Source organism: Lissotriton helveticus, chromosome 4_1, assembly GCF_964261635.1.
Source record: "Lissotriton helveticus chromosome 4_1, aLisHel1.1, whole genome shotgun sequence".
NCBI classification, from domain to species: domain Eukaryota; kingdom Metazoa; phylum Chordata; class Amphibia; order Caudata; family Salamandridae; genus Lissotriton; species Lissotriton helveticus.
This window is the reverse complement of record NC_136063.1, coordinates 1,971,301,242-1,971,318,429: the sequence shown is the minus strand read 5'-3', so window position 1 is coordinate 1,971,318,429 and position 17,188 is coordinate 1,971,301,242.

The following is a 17,188-nucleotide window of genomic DNA, read 5'->3' as shown; positions in this document are numbered from 1 at the left end:
ATTTAGGCCCAGATCCTTGTACTGGGGTGAATGTATGACATTGTTCGACATTCTGTCCATCAACTTTGTTTTTTGCAATTTTCACCCCGAGTGGGCTGGGTATGCTCAGACGTGAGTCCCAGGCTCTCCACACCACTGGAGTCAAACTATCCAGGCTGATGAAGGCTGATAGCCAGAAACCGGTCCTTGGATGCTTGATTCCGGTCTGGGAAAGACATGGCTTGGTAGTTCGGACTGGACTGTTCCCATGAGGCACAGGGTCAGAGCCGATTTGCATATAGCCAGTGTTTAACCCAGGGTGGTGTGGACTGCAAAAAAACGATGGATTTAGGCCCAGATCCTTGCGCTGGAGTGAATGTATGACATTGTTCTACATTCTGTCCATCACCTGTGTTTTTTGCAATTTTCACCCCGAGTGGACTGGGTATGCTCAGATGTGAGTCCCAGGCTCTCCACACCACTGGAGTCAAGCTATCCAGGCTGATGAAGGCTGATAGCCAGAAACCGGTCCTTGGATGCTTGATTCCGGTCTGGGAAAGACATGGCTTGGTAGTTCGGACTGGACTGTTCCCATGAGGCACAGGGTCAGAGCTGATTTGCATATAGCAAGTGTCTATCCCAGGGTGGTGTGGAGTGCAAAAAAACGATGGATTTAGGCCCAGATCCTTGTACTGGGGTGAATGTATGACATTGTTCTACACTCTGTCTATCACCTGTGTTTTTTGCAATTTTCACCCCGAGTGGACTGGGTATGCTCAGATGTGAGTCCCAGGCTCTCCACACCACTGGAGTCAAGCTATCCAGGCTGATGAAGGCTGATAGCCAGAAACCGGTCCTTGGATGCTTGATTCCGGTCTGGGAAAGACATGGCTTGGTAGTTCGGACTGGACTGTTCCCATGAGGCACAGGGTCAGAGCTGATTTGCATATAGCCAGTGTCTAACCCAGGGTGGTGTGGAGTGCAAAAAACTATGGATTTAGGCCCAGATCCTTGTACTGGGGTGAATGTATGACATTGTTCGACATTCTGTCCATCAACTTTGTTTTTTGCAATTTTCACCCCGAGTGGGCTGGGTATGCTCAGACGTGAGTCCCAGGCTCTCCACACCACTGGAGTCAAGCTATCTAGGCTGATGAAGGCTGATAGCCAGAAACCGGTCCTTGGTTGCTAGATTCCGGTCTGGGAAAGACATGGCTTGGTAGTTCGGACTGGACTGTTCCCATGAGGCACATGGTCAGAGCTGATTTGCATATAGCCAGTGTCTAACCCAGGGTGGTGTGGAGTGCAAAAAACGATGGATTTAGGCACAGATCCTTGTACTGGGGTGAATGTATGACATTGTTTGACATTCTGTCCATCAACTTTGTTTTTTGCAATTTTCACCCCGAGTGGGCTGGGTATGCTCAGACGTGAGTCCCAGGCTCTCCACACTACTGGAGTCAAACTATCCAGGCTGATGAAGGCTGGTAGCCAGAAACCGGTCCTTGGATGCTTGATTCCGGTCTGGGAAAGACGTGGCTTGGTAGTTCGGACTGGACTGTTCCCATGAGGCACAGGGTCAGAGCTGATTTGCATATAGCCAGTGTCTAACCCAGGGTGGTGTGGACTGCAAACAAACAATGGATTTAGGCCCAGATCCTTGTGCTGGAGTGAATGTATGACATTGTTCTACATTCTGTCCATCACCTGTGTTTTTTGCAATTTTCACCCCGAGTGGGCTGGGTATGCTCAGATGTGAGTCCCAGGCTCTCCACACCACTGGAGTCAAGCTATCCAGGCTGATGAAGGCTGATAGCCAGAAACCGGTCCTTGGATGCTTGATTCCGGTCTGGGAAAGACATGGCTTGGTAGTTCGGACTGGACTGTTCCCATGAGGCACAGGGTCAGAGCTGATTTGCATATAGCCAGTGTCTATCCCAGGGTGGTGTGGAGTGCAAAAAAACGATGGATTTAGGCCCAGATCCTTGTACTGGGGTGAATGTATGACATTGTTCTACACTCTGTCCATCACCTGTGTTTTTTGCAATTTTCACCCCGAGTGTGCTGGGTATGCTCAGACGTGAGTCCCAGGCTCTCAACACCACTGGAGTCAAGCTATCCAGGCTGATGAAGGCTGATAGCCAGAAACCGGTCCTTGGATGCTTGATTCCGGTCTGGGAAAGACATGGCTTGGTAGTTCGGACTGGACTGTTCCCATGAGGCACAGGGTCAGAGCTGATTTGCATATAATATAGCCAGTGTCTAACCCAGGGTGGTGTGGAGTGCAAAAAAACGATGGATTTAGGCCCAGATCCTTGTACTGGGGTGAATGTATGACATTGTTCTACATTCTGTCCATCAACTTTGTTTTTTGCAATTTTCACCCCGAGTGGGCTGGGTATGCTCAGTCGTGAGTCCCAGGCTCTCCACACCACTGGAGTCAAGCTATAAAGGCTGATGAAGGCTGATAGCCAGAAACCAAGACCTTGGATGCTTGATTCCGGTCTGGGAAAGACATGGCTTGGTAGTTCGGACTGGACTGTTCCCATGAGGCACAGGGTCAGAGCTGATTTGCATATAGCCAGTGTCTAACCCAGGGTGGTGTGGAGTGCAAAAAACTATGGATTTAGGCCCAGATGCTTGTACTGGGGTGAATGTATGACATTGTTCGACATTCTGTCCATCAACTTTGTTTTTTGCAATTTTCACCCCGAGTGGGCTGGGTATGCTCAGACGTGAGTCCCAGGCTCTCCACACTACTGGAGTCAAGCTATCTACGCTGATGAAGGCTGATAGCCAGAAACCGGTCCTTGGATGCTTGATTCCGGTCTGGGAAAGACATGGCTTGGTAGTTCGGACTGGACTGTTCCCATGAGGCACAGGGTCAGAGCTGATTTGCATATAGCCAGTGTCTAACCCAGGGTGGTGTGGAGTGCAAAAAACGATGGATTTAGGCCCAGATCCTTGTACTGGGGTGAATGTATGACATTGTTTGACATTCTGTCCATCAACTTTGTTTTTTGCAATTTTCACCCCGAGTGGGCTGGGTATGCTCAGACGTGAGTCCCAGGCTCTCCACACTACTGGAGTCAAACTATCCAGGCTGATGAAGGCTGATAGCCAGAAACCGGTCCTTGGATGCTTGATTCCGGTCTGGGAAAGACATGGCTTGGTAGTTCGGACTGGACTGTTCCCATGAGGCACAGGGTAAGAGCTGATTTGCATATAGCCAGTGTCTAACCCAGGGTGGTGTGGACTGCAAACAAACGATGGATTTAGGCCCAGATCCTTGTGCTGGAGTGAATGTATGACATTGTTCTACATTCTGTCCATCACCTGTGTTTTTTTGCAATTTTCACCCCGAGTGGGCTGGTTATGCTCAGATGTGAGTCCCAGGCTCTCCACACCACTGGAGTCAAGCTATCCAGGCTGATGAAGGCTGATAGCCAGAAACCGGTCCTTGGATGCTTGATTCCGGTCTGGGAAAGACATGGCCTGGTAGTTCGGACTGGACTGTTCCCATGAGGCACAGGGTCAGAGCTGATTTGCATATAGCCAGTGTCTATCCCAGGGTGGTGTGGAGTGCAAAAAAACGATGGATTTAGGCCCAGATCCTTGTACTGGGGTGAATGTATGACATTGTTCTACACTCTGTCCATCACCTGTGTTTTTTGCAATTTTCACCCCGAGTGTGCTGGGTATGCTCAGACGTGTGTCCCAGGCTCTCAACACCACTGGAGTCAAGCTATCCAGGCAGATGAAGGCTGATAGCCAGAAACCGGTCCTTGGATGCTTGATTCCGGTCTGGGAAAGACATGGCTTGGTAGTTCGGACTGGACTGTTCCCATGAGGCACAGGGTCAGAGCTGATTTGCATATAGCCAGTGTCTAACCCAGGGTGGTGTGGAGTGCAAAAAACGATGGATTTAGGCCCAGATCCTTGTACTGGGGTGAATGTATGACATTGTTCGACATTCTGTCCATCAACTTTGTTTTTTGCAATTTTCACCCTGAGAAGGCTGGGTATGCTCAGACGTGAGTCCCAGGCTCTCCACACCACTGGAGTCAAGCTATCTAGGCTGATGAAGGCTGATAGCCAGAAACCGGTCCTTGGATGCTTGATTCCGGTCTGGGAAAGACATGGCTTGGTAGTTCGGACTGGACTGTTCCCATGAGGCACAGGGTCAGAGCTGATTTGCATATAGCCAGTGTCTAACCCAGGGTGGTGTGGAGTGCAAAAAACGATGGATTTAGGCCCAGATCCTTGTACTGGGGTGAATGTATGACATTGTTCGACATTCTGTCCATCAACTTTGTTTTTTGCAATTTTCACCCCGAGTGGGCTGGGTATGCTCAGACGTGAGTCCCAGGCTCTCCACACCACTGGAGTCAAACTATCCAGGCTGATGAAGGCTGATAGCCAGAAACCGGTCCTTGGATGCTTGATTCCGGTCTGGGAAAGACATGGCTTGGTAGTTCGGACTGGACTGTTCCCATGAGGCACAGGGTCAGAGCTGATTTGCATATAGCCAGTGTCTAACCCAGGGTGGTGTGGACTGCAAAAAAACGATGGATTTAGGCCCAGATCCTTGTGCTGGAGTGTATGTATGACATTGTTCTACATTCTGTCCATCACCTGTGTTTTTTGCAATTTTCACCCCGAGTGTGCTGGATATGCTCAGATGTGAGTCCCAGGCTCTCCACACCACTGGAGTCAAGCTATCCAGGCTGCTGAAGGCTGATAGCCAGAAACCGGTCCTTGGATGCTTGATTCCGGTCTGGGAAAGACATGGCTTGGTAGTTCGGACTGGACTGTTCCCATGAGGCACAGGGTAAGAGCTGATTTGCATATAGCCAGTGTCTAACCCAGGGTGGTGTGGACTGCAAACAAACGATGGATTTAGGCCCAGATCCTTGTGCTGGAGTGAATGTATGACATTGTTCTACATTCTGTCCATCACCTGTGTTTTTTTGCAATTTTCACCCCGAGTGGGCTGGTTATGCTCAGATGTGAGTCCCAGGCTCTCCACACCACTGGAGTCAAGCTATCCAGGCTGATGAAGGCTGATAGCCAGAAACCGGTCCTTGGATGCTTGATTCCGGTCTGGGAAAGACATGGCCTGGTAGTTCGGACTGGACTGTTCCCATGAGGCACAGGGTCAGAGCTGATTTGCATATAGCCAGTGTCTATCCCAGGGTGGTGTGGAGTGCAAAAAAACGATGGATTTAGGCCCAGATCCTTGTACTGGGGTGAATGTATGACATTGTTCTACACTCTGTCCATCACCTGTGTTTTTTGCAATTTTCACCCCGAGTGTGCTGGGTATGCTCAGACGTGTGTCCCAGGCTCTCAACACCACTGGAGTCAAGCTATCCAGGCAGATGAAGGCTGATAGCCAGAAACCGGTCCTTGGATGCTTGATTCCGGTCTGGGAAAGACATGGCTTGGTAGTTCGGACTGGACTGTTCCCATGAGGCACAGGGTCAGAGCTGATTTGCATATAGCCAGTGTCTAACCCAGGGTGGTGTGGAGTGCAAAAAACGATGGATTTAGGCCCAGATCCTTGTACTGGGGTGAATGTATGACATTGTTCGACATTCTGTCCATCAACTTTGTTTTTTGCAATTTTCACCCTGAGAAGGCTGGGTATGCTCAGACGTGAGTCCCAGGCTCTCCACACCACTGGAGTCAAGCTATCTAGGCTGATGAAGGCTGATAGCCAGAAACCGGTCCTTGGATGCTTGATTCCGGTCTGGGAAAGACATGGCTTGGTAGTTCGGACTGGACTGTTCCCATGAGGCACAGGGTCAGAGCTGATTTGCATATAGCCAGTGTCTAACCCAGGGTGGTGTGGAGTGCAAAAAACGATGGATTTAGGCCCAGATCCTTGTACTGGGGTGAATGTATGACATTGTTCGACATTCTGTCCATCAACTTTGTTTTTTGCAATTTTCACCCCGAGTGGGCTGGGTATGCTCAGACGTGAGTCCCAGGCTCTCCACACCACTGGAGTCAAACTATCCAGGCTGATGAAGGCTGATAGCCAGAAACCGGTCCTTGGATGCTTGATTCCGGTCTGGGAAAGACATGGCTTGGTAGTTCGGACTGGGCTGTTCCCATGAGGCACAGGGTCAGAGCTGATTTGCATATAGCCAGTGTCTAACCCAGGGTGGTGTGGACTGCAAAAAAACGATGGATTTAGGCCCAGATCCTTGTGCTGGAGTGTATGTATGACATTGTTCTACATTCTGTCCATCACCTATGTTTTTTGCAATTTTCACCCCGAGTGTGCTGGATATGCTCAGATGTGAGTCCCAGGCTCTCCACACCACTGGAGTCAAGCTATCCAGGCTGCTGAAGGCTGATAGCCAGAAACCGGTCCTTGGATGCTTGATTCCGGTCTGGGAAAGACATGGCTTGGTAGTTCGGACTGGACTGTTCCCATGAGGCACAGGGTCAGAGCTGATTTGCATATAGCCAGTGTCTAACCCAGGGTGGTGTGGAGTGCAAACAACTATGGATTTAGGCCCAGATCCTTGTACTGGGGTGAATGTATGACATTGTTTGACATTCTGTCCATCAACTTTGTTTTTTGCAATTTTCACCCCGAGTGGGCTGGGTATGCTCAGACGTGAGTCCCAGGCTCTCCACACCACTGGAGTCAAACTATCCAGGCTGATGAAGGCTGATAGCCAGAAACCGGTCCTTGGATGCTTGATTCCGGTCTGGGAAAGACATGGCTTGGTAGTTCGGACTGGACTGTTCCCATGAGGCACAGGGTCAGAGCTGATTTGCATATAGCCAGTGTCTAACCCAGGGTGGTGTGGACTGCAAAAAAACGATGGATTTAGGCCCAGATCCTTGTGCTGGAGTGTATGTATGACATTGTTCTACATTCTGTCCATCACCTGTGTTTTTTGCAATTTTCACCCCGAGTGTGCTGGATATGCTCAGATGTGAGTCCCAGGCTCCCCACACCACTGGAGTCAAGCTATCCAGGCTGCTGAAGGCTGATAGCCAGAAACCGGTCCTTGGATGCTTGATTCCGGTCTGGGAAAGACATGGCTTGGTAGTTCGGACTGGACTGTTCCCATGAGGCACAGGGTAAGAGCTGATTTGCATATAGCCAGTGTCTAACCCAGGGTGGTGTGGACTGCAAACAAACGATGGATTTAGGCCCAGATCCTTGTGCTGGAGTGAATGTATGACATTGTTCTACATTCTGTCCATCACCTGTGTTTTTTTGCAATTTTCACCCCGAGTGGGCTGGTTATGCTCAGATGTGAGTCCCAGGCTCTCCACACCACTGGAGTCAAGCTATCCAGGCTGATGAAGGCTGATAGCCAGAAACCGGTCCTTGGATGCTTGATTCCGGTCTGGGAAAGACATGGCCTGGTAGTTCGGACTGGACTGTTCCCATGAGGCACAGGGTCAGAGCTGATTTGCATATAGCCAGTGTCTATCCCAGGGTGGTGTGGAGTGCAAAAAAACGATGGATTTAGGCCCAGATCCTTGTACTGGGGTGAATGTATGACATTGTTCTACACTCTGTCCATCACCTGTGTTTTTTGCAATTTTCACCCCGAGTGTGCTGGGTATGCTCAGACGTGTGTCCCAGGCTCTCAACACCACTGGAGTCAAGCTATCCAGGCAGATGAAGGCTGATAGCCAGAAACCGGTCCTTGGATGCTTGATTCCGGTCTGGGAAAGACATGGCTTGGTAGTTCGGACTGGACTGTTCCCATGAGGCACAGGGTCAGAGCTGATTTGCATATAGCCAGTGTCTAACCCAGGGTGGTGTGGAGTGCAAAAAACGATGGATTTAGGCCCAGATCCTTGTACTGGGGTGAATGTATGACATTGTTCGACATTCTGTCCATCAACTTTGTTTTTTGCAATTTTCACCCTGAGAAGGCTGGGTATGCTCAGACGTGAGTCCCAGGCTCTCCACACCACTGGAGTCAAGCTATCTAGGCTGATGAAGGCTGATAGCCAGAAACCGGTCCTTGGATGCTTGATTCCGGTCTGGGAAAGACATGGCTTGGTAGTTCGGACTGGACTGTTCCCATGAGGCACAGGGTCAGAGCTGATTTGCATATAGCCAGTGTCTAACCCAGGGTGGTGTGGAGTGCAAAAAACGATGGATTTAGGCCCAGATCCTTGTACTGGGGTGAATGTATGACATTGTTCGACATTCTGTCCATCAACTTTGTTTTTTGCAATTTTCACCCCGAGTGGGCTGGGTATGCTCAGACGTGAGTCCCAGGCTCTCCACACCACTGGAGTCAAACTATCCAGGCTGATGAAGGCTGATAGCCAGAAACCGGTCCTTGGATGCTTGATTCCGGTCTGGGAAAGACATGGCTTGGTAGTTCGGACTGGACTGTTCCCATGAGGCACAGGGTCAGAGCTGATTTGCATATAGCCAGTGTCTAACCCAGGGTGGTGTGGACTGCAAAAAAACGATGGATTTAGGCCCAGATCCTTGTGCTGGAGTGTATGTATGACATTGTTCTACATTCTGTCCATCACCTGTGTTTTTTGCAATTTTCACCCCGAGTGTGCTGGATATGCTCAGATGTGAGTCCCAGGCTCTCCACACCACTGGAGTCAAGCTATCCAGGCTGCTGAAGGCTGATAGCCAGAAACCGGTCCTTGGATGCTTGATTCCGGTCTGGGAAAGACATGGCTTGGTAGTTCGGACTGGACTGTTCCCATGAGGCACAGGGTCAGAGCTGATTTGCATATAGCCAGTGTCTAACCCAGGGTGGTGTGGAGTGCAAACAACTATGGATTTAGGCCCAGATCCTTGTACTGGGGTGAATGTATGACATTGTTTGACATTCTGTCCATCAACTTTGTTTTTTGCAATTTTCACCCCGAGTGGGCTGGGTATGCTCAGACGTGAGTCCCAGGCTCTCCACACTACTGGAGTCAAACTATCCAGGCTGATGAAGGCTGATAGCCAGAAACCGGTCCTTGGATGCTTGATTCCGGTCTGGGAAAGACATGGCTTGGTAGTTCGGACTGGACTGTTCCCATGAGGCACAGGGTAAGAGCTGATTTGCATATAGCCAGTGTCTAACCCAGGGTGGTGTGGACTGCAAACAAACGATGGATTTAGGCCCAGATCCTTGAACTGGAGTGAATGTATGACATTGTTCTACATTCTGTCCATCACCTGTGTTTTTTGCAATTTTCACCCCGAGTGGGCTGGTTATGCTCAGATGTGAGTCCCAGGCTCTCCACACCACTGGAGTCAAGCTATCCAGGCTGATGAAGGCTGATAGCCAGAAACCGGTCCTTGGATGCTTGATTCCGGTCTGGGAAAGACATGGCTTGGTAGTTCGGACTGGACTGTCCCAATGAGGCACAGGGTCAGAGCTGATTTGCATATAGCCAGTGTCTATCCCAGGGTGGTGTGGAGTGCAAAAAAACGATGGATGTAGGCCCAGATCCTTGTACTGGGGTGAATGTATGACATTGTTCTACACTCTGTCCATCACCTGTGTTTTTTGCAATTTTCACCCCGAGTTTGCTGGGTATGCTCAGACGTGTGTCCCAGGCTCTCAACACCACTGGAGTCAAGCTATCCAGGCAGATGAAGGCTGATAGCCAGAAACTGGTCCTTGGATGCTTGATTCCGGTCTGGGAAAGACATGGCTTGGTAGTTCGGACTGGACTGTTCCCATGAGGCACAGGGTCAGAGCTGATTTGCATATAGCCAGTGTCTAACCCAGGGTGGTGTGGAGTGCAAAAAACGATGGATTTAGGCCCAGATCCTTGTACTGGGGTGAATGTATGACATTGTTCGACATTCTGTCCATCAACTTTGTTTTTTGCAATTTTCACCCTGAGAAGGCTGGGTATGCTCAGACGTGAGTCCCAGGCTCTCCACACCACTGGAGTCAAGCTATCTAGGCTGATGAAGGCTGATAGCCAGAAACCGGTCCTTGGATGCTTGATTCCGGTCTGGGAAAGACATGGCTTGGTAGTTCGGACTGGACTGTTCCCATGAGGCACAGGGTCAGAGCTGATTTGCATATAGCCAGTGTCTAACCCAGGGTGGTGTGGAGTGCAAAAAACGATGGATTTAGGCCCAGATCCTTGTACTGGGGTGAATGTATGACATTGTTCGACATTCTGTCCATCAACTTTGTTTTTTGCAATTTTCACCCCGAGTGGGCTGGGTATGCTCAGACGTGAGTCCCAGGCTCTCCACACCACTGGAGTCAAACTATCCAGGCTGATGAAGGCTGATAGCCAGAAACCGGTCCTTGGATGCTTGGTTCCGGTCTGGGAAAGACATGGCTTGGTAGTTCGGACTGGACTGTTCCCATGAGGCACAGGGTCAGAGCTGATTTGCATATAGCCAGTGTCTAACCCAGGGTGGTGTGGACTGCAAAAAACGATGGATTTAGGCCCAGATCCTTGTGCTGGAGTGAATGTATGACATTGTTCTACATTCTGTCCATCACCTGTGTTTTTTGCAATTTTCACCCGAGTGGGCTGGATATGCTCAGATGTGAGTCCCAGGCTCTCCACACCACTGGAGTCAAGCTATCCAGGCTGCTGAAGGCTGATAGCCAGAAACCGGTCCTTGGATGCTTGATTCCGGTCTGGGAAAGACATGGCTTGGTAGTTCGGACTGGACTGTTCCCATGAGGCACAGGGTCAGAGCTGATTTGCATATAGCCAGTGTCTAACCCAGGGTGGTGTGGAGTACAAAAAACGATGGATTTAGGCCCAGATCCTTGTACTGGGGTGAATGTATGACATTGTTCGACATTCTGTCCATCAACTTTGTTTTTTGCAATTTTCACCCCGAGTGGGCTGGGTATGCTCAGACGTGAGTCCCAGGCTCTCCACACTACTGGAGTCAAACTATCCAGGCTGATGAAGGCTGATAGCCAGAAACCGGTCCTTGGATGCTTGATTCCGGTCTGGGAAAGACATGGCTTGGTAGTTCGGACTGGACTGTTCACATGAGGCACAGGGTCAGAGCTGATTTGCATATAGCCAGTGTCTAACCCAGGGTGGCGTGGACTGCAAACAAACGATGGATTTAGGCCCAGATCCTTGTGCTGGAGTGAATGTATGACATCGTTCTACATTCTGTCCATCACCTGTGTTTTTTGCAATTTTCACCCCGAGTGGGCTGGGTATGCTCAGACGTGAGTCCCAGGCTCTCCACACCACTGGAGTCAAGCTATCTAGGCTGATGAAGGCTGATAGCCAGAAACCGGTCCTTGGATGCTTGATTCCGGTCTGGGAAAGACATGGGTTGGTAGTTCGGACTGGACTGTTCCCATGAGGCACAGGGTCAGAGCTGATTTGCATATAGCCAGTGTCTAACCCAGGGTGGTGTGGAGTGCAAAAAACGATGGATTTAGGCCCAGATCCTTGTACTGGGTGAATGTATGACATTGTTCGACATTCTGTCCATCAACTTTGTTTTTTGCAATTTTCACCCCGAGTGGGCTGGGTATGCTCAGACGTGAGTCCCAGGCTCTCCACACTACTGGAGTCAAACTATCCAGACTGATGAAGGCTGATAGCCAGAAACCGGTCCTTGGATGCTTGATTCCGGTCTGGGAAAGACATGGCTTGGTAGTTCGGACTGGACTGTTCCCATGAGGCACAGGGTCAGAGCTGATTTGCATATAGCCAGTGTCTAACCCAGGGTGGTGTGGACTGCAAACAAACGATGGATTTAGGCCCAGATCCTTGTCCTGGAGTGAATGTATGACATTGTTCTACATTCTGTCCATCACCTGTGTTTTTTGCAATTTTCACCCCGAGTGGGCTGGGTATGCTCAGATGTGAGTCCCAGGCTCTCCACACCACTGGAGTCAAGCTATCCAGGCTGATGAAGGCTGATAGCCAGAAACCGGTCCTTGGATGCTTGATTCCGGTCTGGGAAAGACATGGCTTGGTAGTTCCGACTGGACTGTTCCCATGAGGCACAGGGTCAGAGCTGATTTGCATATAGCCAGTGTCTATCCCAGGGTGGTGTGGAGTGCAAAAAAACGATGGATTTAGGCCCAGATCCTTGTACTGGGGTGAATGTATGACATTGTTCTACACTCTGTCTATCACCTGTGTTTTTTGCAATTTTCACCCCGAGTGTGCTGGGTATGCTCAGACGTGAGTCCCAGGCTCTCAACACCACTGGAGTCAAGCTATCCAGGCTGATGAAGGCTGATATCCAGAAACCGGTCCTTGGATGCTTGATTCCGGTCTGGGAAAGACATGGCTTGGTAGTTCGGACTGGACTGTTCCCATGAGGCACAGGGTCAGAGCTGATTTGCATATAGCCAGTGTCTAACCCAGGGTGGTGTGGAGTGCAAAAAACAATGGATTTAGGCCCAGATCCTTGTACTGGGGTGAATGTATGACATTGTTCGACATTCTGTCCATCAACTTTGTTTTTTGCAATTTTCACCCCGAGTGGGCTGGGTATGCTCAGATGTGAGTCCCAGGCTCGCCACACCACTGGAGTCAAGCTATCTAGGCTGATGATGGCTGATAGCCAGAAACCGGTCCTTGGATGCTTGATTCCGTTCTGGGAAAGACATGGCTTGGTAGTTCGGACTGGACTGTTCCCATGAGGCACAGGGTCAGAGCTGATTTGCATATAGCCAGTGTCTAACCCAGGGTGGTGTGGAGTGCAAAAAACGATGGATTTAGGCCCAGATCCTTGTACTGGGGTGAATGTATGACATTGTTCGACATTCTGTCCATCAACTTTGTTTTTTGCAATTTTCACCCCGAGTGGGCTGGGTATGCTCAGACGTGAGTCCCAGGCTCTCCACACCACTGGAGTCAAACTATCCAGGCTGATGAAGGCTGATAGCCAGAATCCGGTCCTTGGATGCTTGATTCCGGTCTGGGAAAGACATGGCTTGGTAGTTCGGACTGGACTGTTCCCATGAGGCACAGGGTCAGAGCCGATTTGCATATAGCCAGTGTTTAACCCAGGGTGGTGTGGACTGCAAAAAAACGATGGATTTAGGCCCAGATCCTTGCGCTGGAGTGAATGTATGACATTGTTCTACATTCTGTCCATCACCTGTGTTTTTTGCAATTTTCACCCCGAGTGGACTGGGTATGCTCAGATGTGAGTCCCAGGCTCTCCACACCACTGGAGTCAAGCTATCCAGGCTGATGAAGGCTGATAGCCAGAAACCGGTCCTTGGATGCTTGATTCCGGTCTGGGAAAGACATGGCTTGGTAGTTCGGACTGGACTGTTCCCATGAGGCACAGGGTCAGAGCTGATTTGCATATAGCAAGTGTCTATCCCAGGGTGGTGTGGAGTGCAAAAAAACGATGGATTTAGGCCCAGATCCTTGTACTGGGGTGAATGTATGACATTGTTCTACACTCTGTCCATCACCTGTGTTTTTTGCAATTTTCACCCCGAGTGTGCTGGGTATGCTCAGACGTGAGTCCCAGGCTCTCAACACCACTGGAGTCAAGCTATCCAGGCTGATGAAGGCTGATAGCCAGAAACCGGTCCTTGGATGCTTGATTCCGGTCTGGGAAAGACATGGCTTGGTAGTTCGGACTGGACTGTTCCCATGAGGCACAGGGTCAGAGCTGATTTGCATATAGCCAGTGTCTAACCCAGGGTGGTGTGGAGTGCAAAAAAACGATGGATTTAGGCCCAGATCCTTGTACTGGGGTAAATGTATGACATTGTTCTACATTCTGTCCATCAACTTTGTTTTTTGCAATTTTCACCCCGAGTGGGCTGGGTATGCTCAGACGTGAGTCCCAGGCTCTCCACACCACTGGAGTCAAACTATCCAGGCTGATGAAGGCTGATAGCCAGAAACCGGTCCTTGGATGCTTGATTCCGGTCTGGGAAAGACATGGCTTGGTAGTTCGGACTGGACTGTTCCCATGAGGCACAGGGTCAGAGCTGATTTGCATATAGCCAGTGTCTAACCCAGGGTGGTGTGGAGTGCAAGAAAACGATGGATTTAGGCCCAGATCCGTGTACTGTGGTGAATGTATGACATTGTACTACATTCTGTCCATCAACTTTGTTTTTTGCAATTTTCACCCCTAGTGGGCTGGGTATGCTCAGACGTGAGTCCCAGGCTCTCCACACCACTAGAGTCAAGCTATCCAGGCTGATAGCCAGAAACCGGTCCTTGGATGCTTGATTCCGGTCTGGGAAAGACATGGCTTGGTAGTTCGGACTGGACTGTTCCCATGAGGCACAGGGTCAGAGCTGATTTGCATATAGCCAGTGTCTAACCCAGGGTGGTGTGGAGTGCAAAAAAACGATGGATTTAGGCCCAGATCCTTGTACTGGGGTAAATGTATGACATTGTTCTACATTCTGTCCATCAACTTTGTTTTTTGCAATTTTCACCCCGAGTGGGCTGGGTATGCTCAGACGTGAGTCCCAGGCTCTCCACACCACTGGAGTCAAACTATCCAGGCTGATGAAGGCTGATAGCCAGAAACCGGTCCTTGGATGCTTGATTCCGGTCTGGGAAAGACATGGCTTGGTAGTTCGGACTGGACTGTTCCCATGAGGCACAGGGTCAGAGCTGATTTGCATATAGCCAGTGTCTAACCCAGGGTGGTGTGGAGTGCAAGAAAACGATGGATTTAGGCCCAGATCCGTGTACTGTGGTGAATGTACGACATTGTACTACATTCTGTCCATCAACTTTGTTTTTTGCAATTTTCACCCCTAGTGGGCTGGGTATGCTCAGACGTGAGTCCCAGGCTCTCCACACCACTAGAGTCAAGCTATCCAGGCTGATAGCCAGAAACCGGTCCTTGGATGCTTGATTCCGGTCTGGGAAAGACATGGCTTGGTAGTTCGGACTGGACTGTTCCCATGAGGCACAGGGTCAGAGCTGATTTGCATATAGCCAGTGTCTAACCCAGGGTGGTGTGGACTGCAAACAAACAATGGATTTAGGCCCAGATCCTTGTGCTGGAGTGAATGTATGACATTGTTCTACATTCTGTCCATCACCTGTGTTTTTTGCAATTTTCACCCCGAGTGGGCTGGGTATGCTCAGATGTGAGTCCCAGGCTCTCCACACCACTGGAGTCAAGCTATCCAGGCTGATGAAGGCTGATAGCCAGAAACCGGTCCTTGGATGCTTGATTCCGGTCTGGGAAAGACATGGCTTGGTAGTTCGGACTGGACTGTTCCCATGAGGCACAGGGTCAGAGCTGATTTGCATATAGCCAGTGTCTATCCCAGGGTGGTGTGGAGTGCAAAAAAACGATGGATTTAGGCCCAGATCCTTGTACTGGGGTGAATGTATGACATTGTTCTACACTCTGTCCATCACCTGTGTTTTTTGCAATTTTCACCCCGAGTGTGCTGGGTATGCTCAGACGTGAGTCCCAGGCTCTCAACACCACTGGAGTCAAGCTATCCAGGCTGATGAAGGCTGATAGCCAGAAACCGGTCCTTGGATGCTTGATTCCGGTCTGGGAAAGACATGGCTTGGTAGTTCGGACTGGACTGTTCCCATGAGGCACAGGGTCAGAGCTGATTTGCATATAATATAGCCAGTGTCTAACCCAGGGTGGTGTGGAGTGCAAAAAAACGATGGATTTAGGCCCAGATCCTTGTACTGGGGTGAATGTATGACATTGTTCTACATTCTGTCCATCAACTTTGTTTTTTGCAATTTTCACCCCGAGTGGGCTGGGTATGCTCAGTCGTGAGTCCCAGGCTCTCCACACCACTGGAGTCAAGCTATAAAGGCTGATGAAGGCTGATAGCCAGAAACCAAGTCCTTGGATGCTTGATTCCGGTCTGGGAAAGACATGGCTTGGTAGTTCGGACTGGACTGTTCCCATGAGGCACAGGGTCAGAGCTGATTTGCATATAGCCAGTGTCTAACCCAGGGTGGTGTGGAGTGCAAAAAACTATGGATTTAGGCCCATATGCTTGTACTGGGGTGAATGTATGACATTGTTCGACATTCTGTCCATCAACTTTGTTTTTTGCAATTTTCACCCCGAGTGGGCTGGGTATGCTCAGACGTGAGTCCCAGGCTCTCCACACTACTGGAGTCAAGCTATCTAGGCTGATGAAGGCTGATAGCCAGAAACCGGTCCTTGGATGCTTGATTCCGGTCTGGGAAAGACATGGCTTGGTAGTTCGGACTGGACTGTTCCCATGAGGCACAGGGTCAGAGCTGATTTGCATATAGCCAGTGTCCAACCCAGGGTGGTGTGGAGTGCAAAAAACGATGGATTTAGGCCCAGATCCTTGTACTGGGGTGAATGTATGACATTGTTTGACATTCTGTCCATCAACTTTGTTTTTTGCAATTTTCACCCCGAGTGGGCTGGGTATGCTCAGACGTGAGTCCCAGGCTCTCCACACTACTGGAGTCAAGCTATCTAGGCTGATGAAGGCTGATAGCCAGAAACCGGTCCTTGGATGCTTGATTCCGGTCTGGGAAAGACATGGCTTGGTAGTTCGGACTGGACTGTTCCCATGAGGCACAGGGTCAGAGCTGATTTGCATATAGCCAGTGTCTAACCCAGGGTGGTGTGGAGTGCAAAAAACGATGGATTTAGGCCCAGATCCTTGTACTGGGGTGAATGTATGACATTGTTCGACATTCTGTCCATCAACTTTGTTTTTTGCAATTTTCACCCCGAGTGGGCTGGGTATGCTCAGACGTGAGTCCCAGGCTCTCCACACCACTGGAGTCAAACTATCCAGGCTGATGAAGGCTGATAGCCAGAAACCGGTCCTTGGATGCTTGATTCCGGTCTGGGAAAGACATGGCTTGGTAGTTCGGACTGGACTGTTCCCATGAGGCACAGGGTCAGAGCTGATTTGCATATAGCCAGTGTCTAACCCAGGGTGGTGTGGACTGCAAAAAAACGATGGATTTAGGCCCAGATCCTTGTGCTGGAGTGTATGTATGACATTGTTCTACATTCTGTCCATCACCTGTGTTTTTTGCAATTTTCACCCCGAGTGTGCTGGATATGCTCAGATGTGAGTCCCAGGCTCTCCACACCACTGGAGTCAAGCTATCCAGGCTGCTGAAGGCTGATAGCCAGAAACCGGTCCTTGGATGCTTGATTCCGGTCTGGGAAAGACATGGCTTGGTAGTTCGGACTGGACTGTTCCCATGAGGCACAGGGTCAGAGCTGATTTGCATATAGCCAGTGTCTAACCCAGGGTGGTGTGGAGTGCAAACA